The sequence below is a fragment of the Anolis carolinensis genome, chromosome 6 (genome assembly GCF_035594765.1).
Source record: "Anolis carolinensis isolate JA03-04 chromosome 6, rAnoCar3.1.pri, whole genome shotgun sequence".
In the NCBI taxonomy this organism is placed as follows: domain Eukaryota; kingdom Metazoa; phylum Chordata; class Lepidosauria; order Squamata; family Dactyloidae; genus Anolis; species Anolis carolinensis.
The window spans coordinates 67,048,316-67,067,853 of NC_085846.1; the positions used below are offsets into that span (position 1 = coordinate 67,048,316).

The 19,538-nt window shown below is 39.2% G+C and overlaps 1 protein-coding gene across 4 annotated transcripts in view; it reads right to left on the reverse strand.

Annotated features, from left to right (window-relative positions):
- The window catches only part of myrip (myosin VIIA and Rab interacting protein), a 196,546-nt gene that overhangs the window by 80,941 nt on the left and 96,067 nt on the right, over nt 1-19,538 (reverse strand). The window contains exon 1 of one of the 4 annotated variants that reach the window (XM_062957475.1): nt 33-851. The exons of the other annotated variants lie outside the window; for them this stretch is intronic. The gene's annotated coding sequence lies outside the window, so the exon portion shown is untranslated. Of the gene's footprint in view, nt 1-32; nt 852-19,538 lie in introns of those variants that run through there. 4 annotated transcript variants of the gene reach the window in all.

The window sequence follows — 19,538 nt, forward strand, 5'->3', positions numbered from 1 at the left end:
ATTAAAATGCAGTTCAAGCTGTTTTAACTTACCAAATGCCCCCACTCCCCTGCCTTTGCTTCTACTCAGGTTCAACTTTTACCTCTAAATGCTTCCTCCTTCCTCCTTTTGCAAAAATAGAGATGCAAAGTCTGCTTATAGAAAACGGGCACATCCTATTCCATCCTCCCACTCCGAGATGCTATGATTGTTTGGAGATGTGCAAAATCGTTGAAGAGAAAATACTGTCTAAATTGGGAGGAGGGGGAGCATTTGATACACAAGCAGCTCAATAAATGCTAATCTCAGCCATGGCAAATAGAAGCCCCGATCCTAAGCTACATTCTGTGTTCAAGACAATTCAAGAACCTCTAAAGTACTGACCGTGTACGGGTTTCACAACCCAATGATATGACAGCATACTATTACACTCCAGCATGAATCACCAAGTGCAATCCAGTCTATGCTGAGCTCGCCGTAGCTCCAGAAATGTGCCCTAAAACATTTGATTCCATTTCAGTCCTTGCATGCCTAAATTAGTGGAGGAAAGAACAGATTTCTCCCAGCAAATGCAAAGAGCATCTTAAATCAGGGAGCGGGAGAAGGGTAAAGCTGATACAGTTTAAGTATTCTGTTATACTTTTATAGTACGCATTTTATGTGCAAATAAGCATCTAAACATGCTATAAAGGAATGGTAATTCTAGTTTTGCTCCCAAAAAGCACACTTAATGCCTTCAATGTTTTATGCACTTTGCAGGCAAAATATGATTTGAAGGGCTATGAAATCACTGGGGAACGGTTATTTTTTGCTTATTATCCCTTCTCACCATGAGCCACTAATTGGAAAAGTGATGCATTTAAATGTATGTTTTTTTTCTGTAGCACTGCAAGCACACAGCATGCCTGGGAACAAGATGCTAGGAAATGCTAATTGTTTAAATTGCCCAGAAGCTTAATACAAATTTTAAAAAGGCAGAATCTTCTTTATCATTGAAAAACAAGAGGTAAAAACCAACATACCAACACAATTACAAGTAATAGTATAAAGCATTATAATCCCAGTTTTTTTCATGTCAGGAGTGACTTGAGAAACTGCAAGTCACTTCTGGTGTGAGAGAATTGGCAGTATGCAAGGACGTTGCCCAGGGGACACCCAGATGTTTTTTCATCGTGTGGAAGGCTTCTTTCATGTCCCCACATGGGAAGCTGGAGCTGACAGACAGGAGCTCATCCCACTCACTGGATTCGAACCACTGACCTTTCAGTCAGCAGTCCTGCCCAAAGGGGGCTAGATGTAGGGACACACATACAAATTAATTTTGGATGCTTGAGTAACATGATTTTAATAATTTGAGGCTTTGGAAAAATTAAACTCAATTAAATTAAATTATTTTCCATTTGCAATTCATTTCTTCATTCTTTGGAACACATTGCAAAGCAAATGGAGCCATGTAAGCTGTCAACTATTTGGCATAACAGTAAACACTATCATGGACACTTCCATTTGTTTTTCATTGAAAATACTGGGCAAACAGATGTTTTGGTGATATGAGGCATGTGTTACATGCAAGTGTGACAATTTCCTAGACAGGGAGCATTTAAAGTACAGCATGGATGGGAAGAAAAAGGCTCTTGAATTACTTCCTGTACACCCACACAAAGGTGCTGATCCAAGACATTTTGGGCCCATCCAAACAGACCCATAATACGGGATTTGTCTTGGTTTTACTGTACGTGTCCAAACGACGCCTATGGTAAAGCTGAATTAATTTGAAACAAAGAGTTTCCCTGCTTTGTTCTGAATTAATTAAATACCTGGTAAGATCTGGATCTTATGGCAAGATTTGGGTCTCATCAGGTGTAGGCCCTGTATGGATTGGGCCAGGGGACCGCATCACACAATCCCTGAGCCCAATCCACACAACCACCTTGGTTTTTTGGGCTCCAGAAGCCCGAAAAACCAAGAGAGCATCCACCCTCTCCCCCCAAACCCCAAATTTATTCACAAATTATAAATAAAACTTACCTGGATACCATTATGTTCCTTGTCGCACCCGCCTGGCACTAGGAAATGATGCACCAGGAGATGAGGGGGGAGCTAGTAGGGATTATTATTGGTATGGCATGTAATCACCTTCCCTGGGAAAACCCGGGTTTTTTTTGCTGGGAGTGGGGACAAAAATCTGTGCCAAAGGGGTTTTTTTAAACTTGCTTTGGCACAGATTTTTGGGGTGTATGGAAGCACCCTTTGTTACTTGAGGCAGAGCAGCAAATGCTTTCACCTGGTCACTTGACAGCCTAAGTCTGGTCAAGCCATCTTAATACAGTTACCTTCCATCCTTAGAACATTTTTGTGAATCCCAGCCCCTACCCCGGGATTAAAAAATGATCTGAGACTAAAGAACAATAACAACAAAGGAACAGCAACAAAATCCTTGGTTTAAAATCACCACCACCAACACCACCATGTTTACCAACATCAATTAATTAGGTAACAATCTGCTGCCTTTTATGATCCCTTTTCCAAAAAGCCACATAAAGCCTCACAGATAGGGTTTGCCTTGCTTATCCATCAAATTCACGATTCTCCCCATCTGCTTTTGCTATGGATCAGAAGTGACACTAGTGAGAGACAGAGGAGAGAGGGAGACCAAGACCAAGAGCAATACAATATTTAAAACGAAAAACAATTTTAACCAATTTAACAGTATTTCAGTGGAAGACCTCAGGCGCCATCCAATCCAAACCCCTTCTGCCAATCAGGAAAAACACAATAAAAGAACCCCCAACAGATGGCCATCCAGCCTTTGTAATACTAATAGGAGCAACTCCAGGGGTCATCCAGTCCAACCCCCTTCAGTCATGCAGAAAAAGAACAATCAAATCACCCCCAACAGATAGAAGCAAAGAGGAGGGAGGGAAGGGTCTGGGTTGTGATAAAAAGAGTCTGGGCAGTGAGGGAGGTGGGGGGAAAAGGGTCTGGGTGGCATTTAAAACACATACCATTTATGTGTTTTAAATGCAATTTTTTATCCTTGTATTGTTGTTTTAATTGATATATTGTATTACTGTTTTATCTTTTTTATATTGTGATTTGTATTATGTTGCTCATATTTTGTCCTTATGTTGTTTGGGCCTCTGCCCCATGTAAGCCGCCCCGAGTTCCTGCAGGGAGATGGTGGCAGGGTAAAGTTTTATTATTATTTATTATTAAGGAAAAACGTCTGGGTGGCAATGGAGGCAGGGGAGAAAAAAAAATCTGTGCCTCGGGAGGATCCTTCTGCTGCTGTTCCGGCAGCTCTAAACTTTAATTTTCCTGCATTTCTCAGAAGGAGGAGTGACCGGAAGAAAGAGGAGGAGGCAGAAAGCAGCATGGTACCATGGAGCCCCTCACTATCACTTGGGCTCCACGGAGCACAGTTTGAAAACCCCTAGACTAGAAAAAGCTTGCTTTCCACTCTATTTCAAGAAAGAACTTGTAAGAACTTTGTAACTAGAAACTATTTCCTGTGTCTGCTTATATCCTCTTCTCCCCCGATCCCTTTTCCTTTTACAAAAACCCTTTAAAAATGTTAAACCTGGGCATGCCTTATTCTGGAATTTTGTAAGTTACTCCGCAGGCATCGTTCAACTACAGAAGAGGCTTAAAATGCCACATATAACAGAACATTTTCTTCCTACCATATGTTGGGTTCAGAATCTAGCATGGAGGAATGCATAGTGCTAATGTAAAGCTTAGGTACTTACTATATATTGTGTAATCTTATTTAGTACAATTTCCATGGTGTTATACTGGCAGAGCTTAGTTCAACATTTTGGAATCATTTCAAAACCTGTACAAGCAACATTATTTTTCATGATGTACTGACAGTGTGTGAAATTAAGTTAACTTAGCTAAACTTAACAGTACCTAAACTTACTTATGTTGATATTGGTAATAAATTTTGCAACTTTAAAATGTAGGCAATTATAAAACTTGTAAAGTAGCATCCAACAGCAGTTAAAGATTTAAAATAGATACACTATATGCTTATATACAAATATTATGCCTCAATAATATACATTGTTATTAAATAACAACTTCATTAAGCTATACAACTGGAGATCAAAGTTTGAGTATGACATGAAACAGGCACTTCTCCAAAAACGAGGAGAGCTTAAATTTGGGATATGGATATGCACCATGCTTCTTATCTCTGTTTCCGATCACAGGAATTCAATAAGCATAGCCAATTAAATATACTGTACTTACATAATCCTCTGCATATCTTCACAAGGCAGCTGGGAACTCTGAAAAGTTCAGACATTGCTTGCATGTATGCCCATGTCCTTTGCACATGTGATTTATACTCCTGTGTAGATGACTTCCTGGCCAACACTTATAATTGCTGCAAAACATAGTTTGGCTGACTCTGGTCACTATGATGACCCTGACACTTTCAAATAGTTGTGAAGGGCAATTAAAAAGTTGGGATTTTCATGTATGGAGCTATAATAACATAGGTGGTAGGGGAAGGTCTGGGTAAGTAGATCTGAATGAAGGTATAATGAGTAGGACCTTTGGCACTCCCATGTTTTAGAAACACCAGTCACGGCCTCTTCAGGATGGCCTCTTTGCCTCCCTCTCAATTCCTATAGAAGTATGCTGTATCTTATTCTGACATTACTGTTACCCAGATTATCTGTGCATATTAAAATACAAAATAAACTAGAGTAGACTAGAAATGTTTCAGCAGCAGTATTTTAAACTATACATAAGTTGGGGAAATGGTCCTATACTTCCAAGTCCATTAAGAATGGGGAAAATCTTCAATGCTTAAAACAATATTTTTGACATTCAGTAGTCTAAGGGCCCTTCTACACAGCTGAATATAATCCCACATTATCGACTTTGAATTGGAAAATGTGGCAGTGTGGACTCAAATAAGCCAGTTTAAAACAGATATTGTGGGATTTTCTGCCTTTATATTCTGGGTCATATGGCTGTGGGGAAGGGCCCTGGCACTTTCCCCTTTTCTGTTTGTGAACCAATCCTCTGAGTGACTCATATTTAACTTCATATGATTTTAGATGGAATCTTTAAGTACTAAATTATCTTTGGGAATATCTATTCATTACTTTCCAGTCAGGGCAAAAATGACTGAAGGCAAAATTACAAATTAGGGCTACTACCTTCTTGATTTTATTGAAAACATTTAGCAACTACTATAAAAATATTATTTTTTTCAAAGTCTATGCATCCTAGATACAATATAAGAAAAACTAAATGAGCTAATTACTGACAATTTGCTTTAAAAATACAAGTTTTCATTGTTGTCAGTTCTACAGCATTTTTTGCTGTGGGATGAAATTACATGTGGAAGATCACTGAAGAAAAAGATAGCTAAGAATATCACTAGCAAATTTAGGGCTGGTTCTCCAATTGTGACCTTCCCTGATGAAAAAGACATCAAGTTTTAAAGACTGCCCTACAAACCCTGTTCTGCAAATTTTTCTGTCTAATCCCAGATATGGACAGTGTTGCCAGTAGAAGAATACTCAGAGGAACTTTAGTCTTTATTATTATGGTGTATATTCTTGGAACAAGGGTTGCCCTTCAAAATAGGCTCAAAACAGAACTGCATTTGCCATTGGGGAGACCAAAGAGGGAAATCTATGGAAAAGGACTGTGTGCATACTTTCTGAAGCATATATGAAGATCAGATTCCATTCCCTTTCCCTCCCAGGAAACTAATTTTAATGCCAATTAGTAATATGTTTTATTGATTTTAGGATCGGTCTTTTATTTTTGTCATGTGCTGTTTTTATGTGAACTGATATTGTCATTGTCTAATATGCTGATGTGATTTTACCTGTATTTTTTGTGTTTATGACACTTGTGTGTGCTTCTGTAAGCTGCCCTGAGTCCTTTTTGGGAGATGGTGGCAGGGTATAAAGTTTTTTATTATTATTTATAATGTTTGTATGATAATTTTGACTACATGACAGCTATGGAGATTGTTCTGTCTTAATATTTCTTAACGAATGCATCCGTATTTACAGCATGATGGGAGCAAACATGATATAGTAGTTTGGGTGTTGGACACGGATTTTAGGAGAACAGAATTCAAATCCCTGCTCAGCTATGGAAGTCCACTGGGTAACACTGGGCAGGTCATACTCTCCCAGCCTCACAGAAAGGCAATTACAACCCACCTATTGCTAAGAAAAATCTATTATAGGTTCAATTTCGAGTCATCATAGGTGGGAAATGACTTGAAGGCATACAACAACACAATTTGGAGCATGTATGCTTTGTATGTGGTTTTCCTGCTCCTTGGCAGGAGGATGGCCCACAAGGTCTCTTCCAACTCTGATTCTATGTAGAAGAAATGTGGATAAATTATGCCCATTATACTGCAGTAGAGTTCCGGTAATCCGACCTACCGTATTATCCGACGTGCTTGCCAGAGGGATGAAACTCTTCCCTTCAGCAAGCACCTGGTTTAGGGAAGCCTGGTGTGTGTTGCTGCCTAGAACATGTTTTGTCTTTTTCAGTAGTAACATTATTGTCTATTGTTTTTGACATCCATGGTAAAATCTTTAAATCTCAAAGAAAAGTATGTCACATAAAAATACTACCATTCTATTTATATGGTTCAGGTCCAGGCTATGTGGGAGAACATACCTCTTATATGAACCTCCTTAGGTTCTGAGATCCTAAGGAGACATCATTCTCTTAGTCTGATTGTTACCGAGCCAGAGTAACCCCCCACCCCCAAAAGATTTATTGTTCAGTAAGAGATCGCAAATAAATATGTGGTTTCTTAAAATTAAAATCTTTTCCCAGAGGCCTGGAGTTATGCAAGTTCAAGGCTTTATAAGATTGGGAATGAACCCAGCAGCAGCTGTACCTTCATGAATGAAATCGTTCCTAACCTTTTAATAAATCATATCCATTTTATGATTTTTGTGTAACTTGTATCTTTCAAACTGTGCACTGTATCTACTTTTTACATGAAATGGATATAAACTGCTTCATAGATATGTATCAAAATGTAGAATAGAGACAGCCACCCCTCTGTGAACATGTTAAAATAATCTCCTGGGAATTGAAAAGGTTGGGAAAATCCTTCTGGCTATTTCCCAAGACAGATAATCACCAGATCCGTTATGTGTGTGTGTAAAGATAAATTTCCTTTGCCAGCCAGATAAGCTCAAAATGTTTGCACAATTCACATGAAGCTGAGAGTCAGTCGCTCCTTCATGGAAATAGAAGCTTTCATTAACTCCTTTATTGACAGCCAAGCCCTTGATTACCCAAGATCCTTTGTCCCTTAGGTCATGCACCTTTGTCTCTTGAACTCCATATCATTGTTTGGCATCCCTGGCTGTAACCCCACCCCCCCCCCACCCCGAGGGAATCCCCAGTGATGTCAATGGAGCTCTTAGCCAATCCTGGCACAGATCTTGGCCAACCTCTTTTTCAGTCAATCAGGGGAGTGAACTTTGAATGGCTGCCAGAAATGGATAAGATGTTATGTGTTTCTCTGTATCCTTATGCTTGTACATTTTGAAGCAAATAGCTTATACTTGCATAATTTTTAACTGAATCATATTAAACCCCTATGCCTTGTCTTCAACCTGGTTAGTTGGTTTTTCTGTCCCAGCCTATCAGATTTAGCATATGCTCACCAGGCACAGCCTCTCTAACTGTGGTCCTAGCTAAATCACTACATGACCTTCTCTATGGCTGCCCTCAAATGTTGGAACTCCTTATTGACTTTCCTTTGAAAGGGAAAAACCTTTGTGTTCACACAGACCTTTGAAATAGGAAGGTTTTAAAAGCTGGGCAGAGGGTGCTGAACTGTTTTGATTATTTTATATCTTTTTAAGTGTAGTATTAAATCTTTTTAATGTTGTCAGCAGTTGAATTCTATTTCATTATCCACTTTTTGTATGTTTGCACTGGATTTTTTTTTTAAAAAAACATAAGTTGTGATTTCCATTTTTCTGGAAATGTGGGGCATAATGTAATCATAATGATGACAAAATGAAGATAATACAATAATAATTAATGGATGGCCAGCTCTCGCTGCCAAAGTAAGAATGATTGGGACCAAGGAAAGGGAAGCCAAGAGTGATCAAAGGGACCAAGGAGTGTCAGTGAGTGGGAGGAAGGATATGAGAGGAATGGAGAGGTGGAATCAAAAGAAGCTGCAGACCCTCAACAGTAGTGATGGTAGCTAGAAAGAGAAACTCAGAGACAGTCCACTGTAACCTCAGCTAGTTAAAGGAGGAAATTAAGAAGCCCTTCTATGGCTGAATGAGCAGCTCTCCTAATTTGTTGCAAGCTCCTGAACATCTCCTGGCTGGCTTGGGTTGGCTACCAAGGGAATGTGAAAACAGACTCTGGATGTGTGTCAAAGAATGGAGTTGGCCAGATAGTGGAAGAATATGGTTGAGTGTGTCATTTCCTCCTCATCCCTAAGTTCAAGGGATCTTGACAGAGTAAGTGAAATTGGAATGCCCAATACTATTTCTCACTCATTCTTGGAAGTCCTGGGAGCAAGCTTTCAAAGAGACCTCAAAAAACACCTGCCTTTGGGTGTCTTTTTAAATCTTTAAACAATATATTTCTGATTCAGTAACTGCTGATATTATTTTATATTTCTTTTATAGAATGATCAAGAATATTAGTACATGCCCAGCTGCTGATTTCAGTCATCTCACATGATAGCACATCTGTTTGGGTGAATTTAACTCAGCCATAAGTCTGATACATTGCCAGTAATGAGGAGAAGCATATATTCTTGTTGAAGTGGAATGCTAGACATTTGCATGACTGCATTTTATCTTTACAGTGTTTATCTAACAATGGCATGCATTATGCACCATTACTAATGCATGCAAGCACTTTAGACTAAAAATTTGATGATAGAATAGATTTCCCATGCAATAGTCTGCTCTGTCAGTTATGCTATACTTCTAGCACTAGACTTGTTCTTTTATATTCATGTGGACAAACTGAAGTGCTTAAGAGTATTGCTGGCACTTGGAGGCTTAATATCATGTTGATGTTCAGATCTTATTACACTACAAAGCATACCAGTATGCCCACTGATGAAGAAAAATAAAAGCTGTACTCCAGCAACACCTAGAGAATTACATATTCCTCACTTCTGGTATAAGCTATGGGATATATGATAGTAAAAGTTGAAATTGGCAAGACAGGAAGGATTTCTCTTATGGATATTTCTACCCCACCTTGTATCAAAAAGATTTCAGGGCACTTTAGAAATAAAATGAAACATCTTAAAAATATGTGAAAGATTAACATACTGTAGTTTAAATCTGTGTGCATTAGCATCTCAGAGAGATCAATGAGGCCAAGGTTTTCCTTAGTACCTACATGAAATCACTGTTGGTGTTAATTGGGGCTGGATTACACTGCCATATAATCCAGCATCTGATTCCAGATGATCTGCTTTGACCTGAATTATATAAATCTACACTGCTATGTAATCCCATTCAAAACAGATCATCTAGGATCAGATACTGGATTATATGGCGGTGTAGAATGGGCCTAGGCCTACAAGGGGAGGGCATTCCACAACTGAGATAGCCCATTTCTATGTCCCCAACACAGTGTATTAACCTCACTGGTGAGATGTTTTGGCAGTACTTGTATTACAGTCTTCTGCAAGGGCCATGTCCAAGTTTCCGGTATGTGTGTGCTTTCAGGTTACATATCAACTCATGGTGACTGTATAATCACATACGATTTTCTTAAGGGATCTATTATTTATTTATTTTACTATATTTCTTCTCCACCCTTCTCAACCCCGGGGGGGGGGGGGGCAGATTTAGGGCAACTTCACATATCGGCACAATTTGATGCCATAAAAACAGACGATTGGTAAAATACATTGAAAGCAAACAATTAAAACAATTAAAAACAGTTACAGCCATTATTAAAATCATGTCATCCAAAGTTGTAGTCCAGGGCCCTTCCAAGTTATTATTGCACGTAATTTAATGTTCATTTGTTGCACTGCAGATTCTCCAAAAGCTTGATCCCAAAGCCATGTTTTAACTTTCTTCCTGAAGGCCAAAAGGGAAGGGACTGATTGAATGTCACTGGGGAAGGAGTTCCATAGCCGAGGGGCCACCACTGAGAAGGCCATCTCTTGTCCTCACCAATCGCACCTGTGACGGAAGTGGGACTGAGAGCAGGGCCTCCCCAGAAGATCTTAATCTCTGTGGTGGTTCATAGAGGGAGATACATTCAAATCAGTAAGCTGGGCCAGAACTGTATAGGGCTTTAAAGGCTAAAGCCAGCACTTTGAATTTTACTCGGTAGCAGACTAACAGCCAGTGGAATTGATGTAACAGGGGGGTTGTATGTTCCCTGTATGCCACCTCAGTGATCTACCTGGCTGCCGCTCGTTGGACCATTTGGAGCTTCTGAACAATCTTCAAAGGCAACCCGATGTAGAGCGCGTTGCAGTAGTCTATTCAGGATGTAACGAGAGCGTGGATTACCGTGGCTAAGTCAGATTTCCCAAGGGTACAGGCACAACTGCCACACAAGTTTTAATTGTGCAAATGGTCCCCTGGTCACCGTCGAGACCTGGGATTCCAGACTCAAAAATGAAGAACACCCAAGAAGAACACCCAAGCTGCAAACCTATGTCTTCAAGGGGAGTGTAATCCCTTCCAACTCAAGCTATAACCTTATGCTCTGTTTGGCCTTAAGACTGACCAAGGATACTCAGAGGCAGTTGGACATAGCCTTACTTTGAAATACAGCTTGCAGCACTTGGTATTTCTTGGTAGTCCCCATTGAATTACTAACCAGGCCTGGTCCTGCTTAACTTTCAAGATCAGACACAACATTAAGGCCTTTAATGTTTCTCATCAATTGATTTAAATAGTACTATTGCTCAGTTATACCAATTATTACCTTGTGAAAAAAGATCATATTCAATTTAGGGATTAATAGGTTTCCCTTCAGTTATTACATATAAGATGCCTTCACTATAAATGGCACTTTACCTTCAGAGAAATTTAAAAAGATCTCTGTCAAAACAGAAACCAAGGAAGTTGCTTTAGCTATTAGTAGCAATACTTCCATAAACATTCCACTGTGCAGCAGTTCTACATTTTGTATTTTCCTGCTGAGACTCTCCTTGGGTGCTCACACAGTGTGATTTTGTTTGGGATTACAGGCTGCCAAGCTTTTAAATATATATCAAATAAACAATGTAAAACATGTGAAAACCTATTATTCATATTGCCCTGGAAACTCTTAATTTCAATCACACTTTAGCTTTAAACAAAATAAATTTCATTTGTTAAAAACATCTACATGGAAACATCTTCTGAGCTGAGTGTAAGTACACAATTAAAAACAAAGGTCTCGCTACTTCACTGGCATACTTTTCAAATTGTGTGATGCTGAATTGTAGGTTGCCATATGATGTTTTCAAGCAATGACTTGTTTTCTGAAAAAATGTAAATCAAACAGCCTACCCGTGTTATGGATTTAAAGTGAAAGAGGGAAAATAATTGTGTAGAGTTTAAAAGTATTTATTATGTACTCTATTTACCCTGCCCTTCTCATCCCAAAGAGGATTCATAGCGGCTATAGACTTCTCACCTCCTGAGACTTGCCTCTGCAATATACCAATATTTACAGTATTACTGGGTAAATTCCTGCACAAGTAATAAAAGCAAAATCTTTAGCAAGGGATAGAATCAACAAGGCTAGTCTTCAAAAGGTTATTGTGTGGCATATTTTAAAAAGTTCTATAGAGCAAAATGTTGGCTCTTCAGATGTTTTAGACTGTAACCTACACAATCCTGTACAACTGGCTGTGATGCCAGTTGTACAGGAACATGTTCCTTCTGGAACATCATATATATTTTTTTCACTGGCATAGAAAAGACATTTTCCTAGCTGCACCTTCTATTATCAAGGCAATAGTGAGACTTGCCAATGTTTCACATCTTCTTACTATAGCATAGAGAACACATAGAGAACACTTAGCAACAGCTTCTAGATCTTAGGATCTCATCAGACACAGCCCCCCCCCCCCCCCCCATTTCAACACACTTTAAAAACAGTTTAAATTCTGGTAGTTTACCATGGGACTTCATCTTTAAACTATTTTTAAAGTGCATAGAAATGGAGATTTTGGTGTCAGGGAACAATTGTCTTCAGAGCTCCCAATTCACACAGATATGGCTAAAGGTGCTTATTTTAACATGTGATGGGAATTGTCGGATTTTTCCATGTTCGATTGTTCTAGTCTAATGTGGGTGTTCCTGTGGATGGTTTTGAAATGTGTCTCGATGCTCCTTTTCTCTTCTTGCATAAAACTTTTATGGCAATTTTAATTCTTTAGGAATTGCACAATTTTGATATATAAGCCGTGTGCTGTCACTATATTTCTCCCTTATGTAGACCTAGATTTTGGACTTCCTCAATCCTGAGGTTTCCCCCTTTTTAATTTTATTTAAAAAAGAAGAAGCATAGGTGGGGACTACATTCACCTTTGTAAAGCACAGAACATAGAGAATTATTGGAGTCTATCATGTGTGTTGGGGGTGAACATATTATTTGTTTTCCTTATAAATGGAACAAAATGATATGGTCAACAAGATGATTCCCCCTGCTTCCCCCCATGGGATAAGGTTCTTAGAATTGTACATGCCTAAAGGGGGTATGGAACCCCCAGTGGCACAGCGGATAAAACTGCTGAGCTGTTGAACTTGTTGACTGAAATGTTGGTGGTTCGACTTCAGGGAGTGGGTGAGCTCCTGCTGTTTGCCCCAGCTTCTGCCAACCTAGCAGTTTGAAAACATGCAAATGTGAGTAGATCAATAGGTACTGCTCCGGCAGGAAGGTAACAGCACTCCATAGAGTCATGCCAGCCACAGGAGGCATCTACAGACAACGCCGGATCTTCAGCTTAGAAATGGAGATGAGCACCAACCTCAAGAGTTTGACATGACTAGACTCAATGTTAAGGAAAACTTTTACCTTTACCTAAAGGACATACAGCTCTGCCACAGACACCAACAACTCACCACCTCTACTTCCAAATTGCTCTATCTTACAGCATCATTTCCTACACCTGAAAATATACTCCACATGGAAATTCTAGTTGTGAAAAAGGACATTACACAATACACAGATCTTTTCTATCAACAAAAAGGGTTGTCCAGTTTTCAGGATGGAAACTGTGTTCAGTCTGTTGCAGGAAAAAAAACTAGGGACTCGTGGTTTTTTGGTTTTTTTAAAAAAATTTGATTTGTATTGCACAAGCTATATAAGATTCATTTAATTAGATATCTGAAATGTCCAATTTCTTTAGCAGGTTTATAAACACATGTGTGTATAGCAAGAAAAAAGTGATGACAGAGGGAAACATGGTGCAAAACAAATACAGAGTGTCAAATTATTAAAAAATAAATACAATGACAGTTAAAACTAAGTACTTTAACACAAAAATTTCTCAAGTGTCAATCAGATAAAAGGCTGTATCATTATGGCAAATGACTAAGTAAACAAATAACACTTCTGAAACTACTCTCTCACATCTTATGTCTCTTCAACTCATAATTGAGAAATTTACTGTGTAAGGGCTTTGTATCATAAACTCTCTTTAATTTCAGTACACCACACAGTATTAAAAATCATAGTTGGAGAGGTAAGACGTACCACAGTTTGAGACAAGTCGCTAAACTGCTATTAATAAAAAATGGAAGCAAGTCTTGTCTTTGTGGTTATCTGAGTATGGGGATAGGGGATAGGACAGGGGACTGAGGTCTAATATACACTGATATTTAATGCAAGTTCAGAATGCAGATTAACTGCATTGAACTGGATTATATGGCAGTGTAGACTCATATAATCCAGTTCAATGCAGTTCATTCTGCATTATATGAGTTTACACTGACCATTATAATGCTTAACCAAGCACATTCACAATGTATATAAATACTAGCTGTGCCCGGCCACGCGTTGCTGTGGCAAAGTCTGGTGGTATAATTACTACATAGCATTACTGCGCATTGAACTACCTTTTCTGTCAAATTTGTTGTATAACATGGTGTTTTGGTGCTTAATTTGTCAAATCATAACCTAATTTGATGCTTAATAGGCTTTTCCTGAATCACTTCTTATTATCCAACATATTCACTTATCCAACGTTCTGCCGGCCTGTTTATGTTGGATAAGTGAGACTCTACTGTATATTGGTAATCTTATATTATCTGCTTAGAACTGGATTATATGAGGCCCCTTCTTCACAGCTGTATAAAATGCACACTGAAGTGGATTATATGGTAGTGTGGAGTCAAGATAACCCAGTGCAAAGCAGATAATATAAGATTATAAATGGGTTATATAGCTGTGTGGAAGGGCCTTGAGTCTACACTGCCATATAATCCAGTGAAAATTAGATAATCTGTGGAAGAGGCCTAAGTGAGGCCTAACTCTGCCTGTCCCCTGGGCTGAGTCGATTGCTAGGAGACCAAATGGGCGGAGCTTAGCCCTCTAACTGGCAGCAATTGGATAAAGAACAATTATTCCTCTCCCTCTAATTAGGACTTTATTTTTCTTTTCTTTTTGTTGTATGAACATAGAGGCATGGATAAGGGGTTGTGCTGCCAAGTTTAGTGTTTCTGGGATGTGTAGTTTTGTTGTTTTGTCCTAGGCTGAAATTTTATTACCCTTTTATATATATAGATGGTCAAGCTGTAATCAATACAAGTAGTTTGTTGAAAAGGGTGCAAGCGGTGCAGTGAACCTACAAGCTTTAGTTACATCTCATGAAGAGACATTAACTTACAAAATTTTCAGCTTTAGTCTTGCTGAAGAGGTGGTGTGAAAAACATGTCAGTTTCAGGCTGTTTTTTGCAAAATACGTATCTCCCAGCCTGTGCAATATTTTGGAAATCCAGACACATTAACTGGTATTTATTTTTCAAAAAAACCATATGCTGAAGCACTTAAAATGTCCAGCTGCTAAGCTTTTCCCATCGTGGAAACTTGTCTACAATATTATCCACATCATGACAACTCCAATTCCTATGCTCTTTGTACAATGTGATAAGATATACAGGCAGTCCCTGAATTACAAATATCTGTGATGACTCATGGGCCTTGTAGTCCTGTTCCTAGTACTATTGTGGCAGACGAAGAGGAAAACATGGGATTTTTGCCGGTTCAGCCAGAGCCGGAGCCTCCTCACCTGCAGGATGTTGATGTTTGCCCACAAGAATTCTGCCAAACAGGCCTTGGGGAGAACTCCCCCCCGTTTTCCCGGAGGGAAAATTACTCTAAAGATAGAGGAGCCAGAGAGGCTAATCGCAGAAGCATGAGAATCGCTGCCAAACAAATGGCTGATTAGGTCTGCTTCCCTTGGGAAATTCTAAGGAGTCATGCATCTGGACAGAGTTGGGTTTCGCTTCTCGTTCTCTAGGGAAAGAGTTCTGTTGGTGGGAAAACGAGACCCAATATAGGTGCTTAGCGCCAGGGATACTTTGCGGAGTCAATTGTTCAGCTTGAGGAGAGAGATCGTGTGTGGACTTCGTAATCCCAGTTCCTTGCTTCCCGGATCAAGTTTCCAGCCTTGTCTTGTCTCACGGACTCACCACGGACTCTGTTCATGTTTCATGTTTGCCTCGTCTTCTAGTCACGGATCTAGCCAAGAATCAAGTTTATTTTCCAGCCTTGTTGTCAAGCTACATTGGACTTTAAAGACTCCGTTATTTCCCCACACTATTGCTTGGCAAAGTGTGTGTTTCGGTCAAGTGGATTAAAACTTTGAACTTTAATATCTTATATTGGTCAATACATTTCTGGACTATATTTGACCTCATCTGAAAGGTCTGCTTCTGAACTATATTCTTCACTTGTTTTTATTGTTTTTATATATTTCTTTAATAAAGATATTAGATAGAGACTGGCCTCTGTGTAAGGTTATTGGTGCTCTGCAGCCTGGGTCCTGACAATATCTGACTTTCAAATGATTCATAGTTAAGAACAGGGGTGAGACAACAGGAATTGAGAGAAATCTTCCAGAAGTTCACTTCTGGAAGAGCTATCATGGGGGCAAAGGAGTTTCTACTGAAGCTTTATCACCAATCCTTGTATCCACAACAAGCTACATTTTCCAAAGTCCACTTATCACGGGGACAGAAAATGAGGTGAAATCCTCGGAACAGGGGCACAAATAGCAAAACAAACTCTACGGAGGTGTTAACCCTTCCCTATGCTATCCAAAGCTATACATATATATGGATTGAGTTACACCTAAAAATGTACCTGTTCTGACTTACAAACAAATTCAACTTTAAGAACAAGCCTACATAACCCATCTTGTTGGTAACTTGGGGACTGCCTGTAATGGAAAATTTATTGAAAGCATCTTGAAAGTTATGGGATTTTTAAGAATGGAACTGCAATTTACTGCAAAACAGCAGCTTTCAATATACCCATATAAAAGAAAAAATGTATGCTTTAAGAATCTAATGTAAATTAACATTTACAACTAAAATAAATCAATCTAAAACACCCATAAATCGGGAAAAGCCTCCACACGACATGTTTTCTGAAGAAGCAAAAATATAATGGCACAGATGATGAATAAAAATAAAAAACGGGAAGGAGAAAAATAATTATAATCATTATAATTTGATTACCTTATCAGCAATACTCAGTTAAATATTAGGCAAAAAGAGTTATGTAAGTAAAAACTGAAGGATTACAAGTCAGCCATACTGCTTTATAAAGGACGCCTTATGTGTGCTAAGAGTAGCTTTCTTCATTTACAAAGTAATCAGTCTGAGGTACAAAGCAAGCAATTGAAATAATGTGTCTAGATTCCATCAAGAATTTTGACCTAGTCCTACAGAACTTCAAGAGAGTTCAAGAAAAAAACTAAAGAACTGAAATGCTGTAATTCAATTAGCAAGTAGTACTGACACCACACTTGCAAAATACTCATTTTAAATTCCTCTTGCCCTTGACATTCAAATAAAGGGACATAAAGTCTATGCCATAAACTCTGATTATTAAGAATGTAATTGGTATTACTAGTTTATTCAAAGGTGCTTCCATATGAACCTTTTGTAGTGCAAAACATAGAATCTAATGAAGGATCTATCTGCAAACCTTCTGTGTGCTCCCAAGTATGTATTTTCTATCTTTTTTTTTTAAAAAAAACCCCACACATACATGAACAGAGAAGGGAGTATTACAGTAGGATATAATTGTTATTCCCTTGAAACTAAAAGAGATCAACACACAGCTGATTACTCATTAAACTGTTTTTGTGTAAATGTAACTGCTTTGAACTTGATGCAGTCCATCATTTTGAAACACCCTGTATACTCCAGCAGATACTGTTCTCCATTAGATTTCCTGAAGAATCCATCAAGATTATAGAATTTTAGCCGAGAGCAATTCGGCCCTTTTCTTGAGTCTTATTTTCAGAATTGAAAGGTTCCTCTTTATTTGGTTTCTCTCCATGTCACAAACACCTGTTTAGGTATCCTAGATCCCACTGAAACATATTTCAAATTGCTATCAGCTATCAACCAACCCTCTCTTAAGATCTGGTAGATCTCCTTGCAGAAATAAGGGGAATCAAAAATATAATTAGAGGTCATTCTGACTAGAACCTATCCCATTATACTGTTTCCAACATTTGGAAGGTGAAATTCCCTTAACATTATTCTCCATGTATATATATATTTCTAATGTAAAGACTTCCATGCTACATGTAAACAATTCATGGTAGATTGAACTATGAAAAGCATCTTCTGTCATATATTTCCTGCATTTCATTTAAAAAAACTTTATGCAAAAAGCTAATTATACTGCAATGCATTTGTTATGTATACATAATATCTTTAATTTGGAATAGTTATTAATTCCTGCCCTCATTTATCAATAGATATGTATAAAAAGACCAGGGTAAAAATACACTGAAAGCAAATTACAACACTAAGAACAAATGTCAGAAATAAAACATGCCTGACTTCATTGCTACCAAGGCCAGACTAGAAAACTTGTGATTTATGGTAGAGTTGGTATCAGACAGGAAATTAAAAATCTTGATAAAATACCAATGTCAACTTCAATAATATTTTGATATATCTTGGGAATGTAGCCAGAAGACATTTCATCATGTCTGTTTTTCATCAATCCCAGTGGGAATTTTGCAAGAGAGGTTGGTAAGTGGCAGGAAAACTTAAGCAGCTCTTAGTCTGTCAAGTCATCTTCATTCAAAGAGTTAATAACAGAAATCAGCTGAATGGATGAACCAGTTTACAGACTATTTTGTCAGGTGTAAGTGGATGCCTCAATAAGACATGAAGGAAAATGAAGACTGAGTTACTGCCGCCTAATGAAAATTAACACATGTCAAATCAATTAGTATCTATATGTCCGCTCCTTAGAAGCATACAATTAGATCAAGCAGAATTCTGTATAAACAAATGTCTTGGTTGAAAATGGTTTTATAAAAGTCAGGAAAAAATGAAAGAGATTGTGGGGGAGGGGGGAATTGTCCTACTAAGGACTTGATCACATGGAGGTACTTGATGAGGAATACACAGGGGAATCCGTAGGGCAGTAGGGCAAATTGTGGGGCAGTGGGGTGAATCTGTTGCCCAGCGCCCTGCATCGGCCATATCACCCACTTGCCCATCATATGCCAGGAAGCGTACCTTTCTTGTTCCTGCACTATCCCCAGCATTTTCAATCTGAACATGGGTAATCTCCCGTGTTCAGAGTTCCCCATCATAGAACAGGGTTTGCCGATGCAGCCAGCATGGAGCCCTGCCAGAAGTAGTGTGAGTCATGTGACTGGATCCGGTGGTGGGATCTGTGCTAGCTGCATTGGCAAACTGTTCTAGGACAGGAGGGGGGGCAATGTGATGAGGTCGTAAGTTTTGCTTTACTTCTCAAAGGAATCTTTTGCATATTGTTGTATCCATTTTACATGAAGCCACTGGGAGAGATCATCAGGAGTTTCGGGCGTGCGGTGTCATCTGTCACTCTGTCACTCCTTCCCACCTGTCACTAAGGAGGCTGTCCAGGTCTGAACTGGTGCTTTGCCGCTGTGTCGGACTGGATGAGGGCCAACAAATTGAAACTGAATCCAGACAAGACAGAGGTCCTCCTGGTCAGTCGGAAGGCCGAACAGGGAATAGGGTTACAGCCTGTGCTGGATGGGATCACACTCCCCCTGAAGGCTCAGGTTCACAGTCTGGGGGTGATCCTAGATTCATCGTTGAGCCTGGAGCCCCAGGTCTCGGCGGTGGCTAGGGGATCCTTTGCACAGTTAAAACTCGTGCGCCAGCTGCGCCTGTACCTTGGGAAGCCGGACTTGGCCACTGTGGTCCATGCTCTTGTTACATCCAGTCTAGACTACTGCAATTATTCTACGTGGGGCTGCCTTTGAAGACTGTTCAGAAGCTTCAATTAGTCCGACGGGAGGCAGCCAGGTTAATAACCGGAGCGGTTTACTCCCATAGTCCAAAAACATCACAATTGAA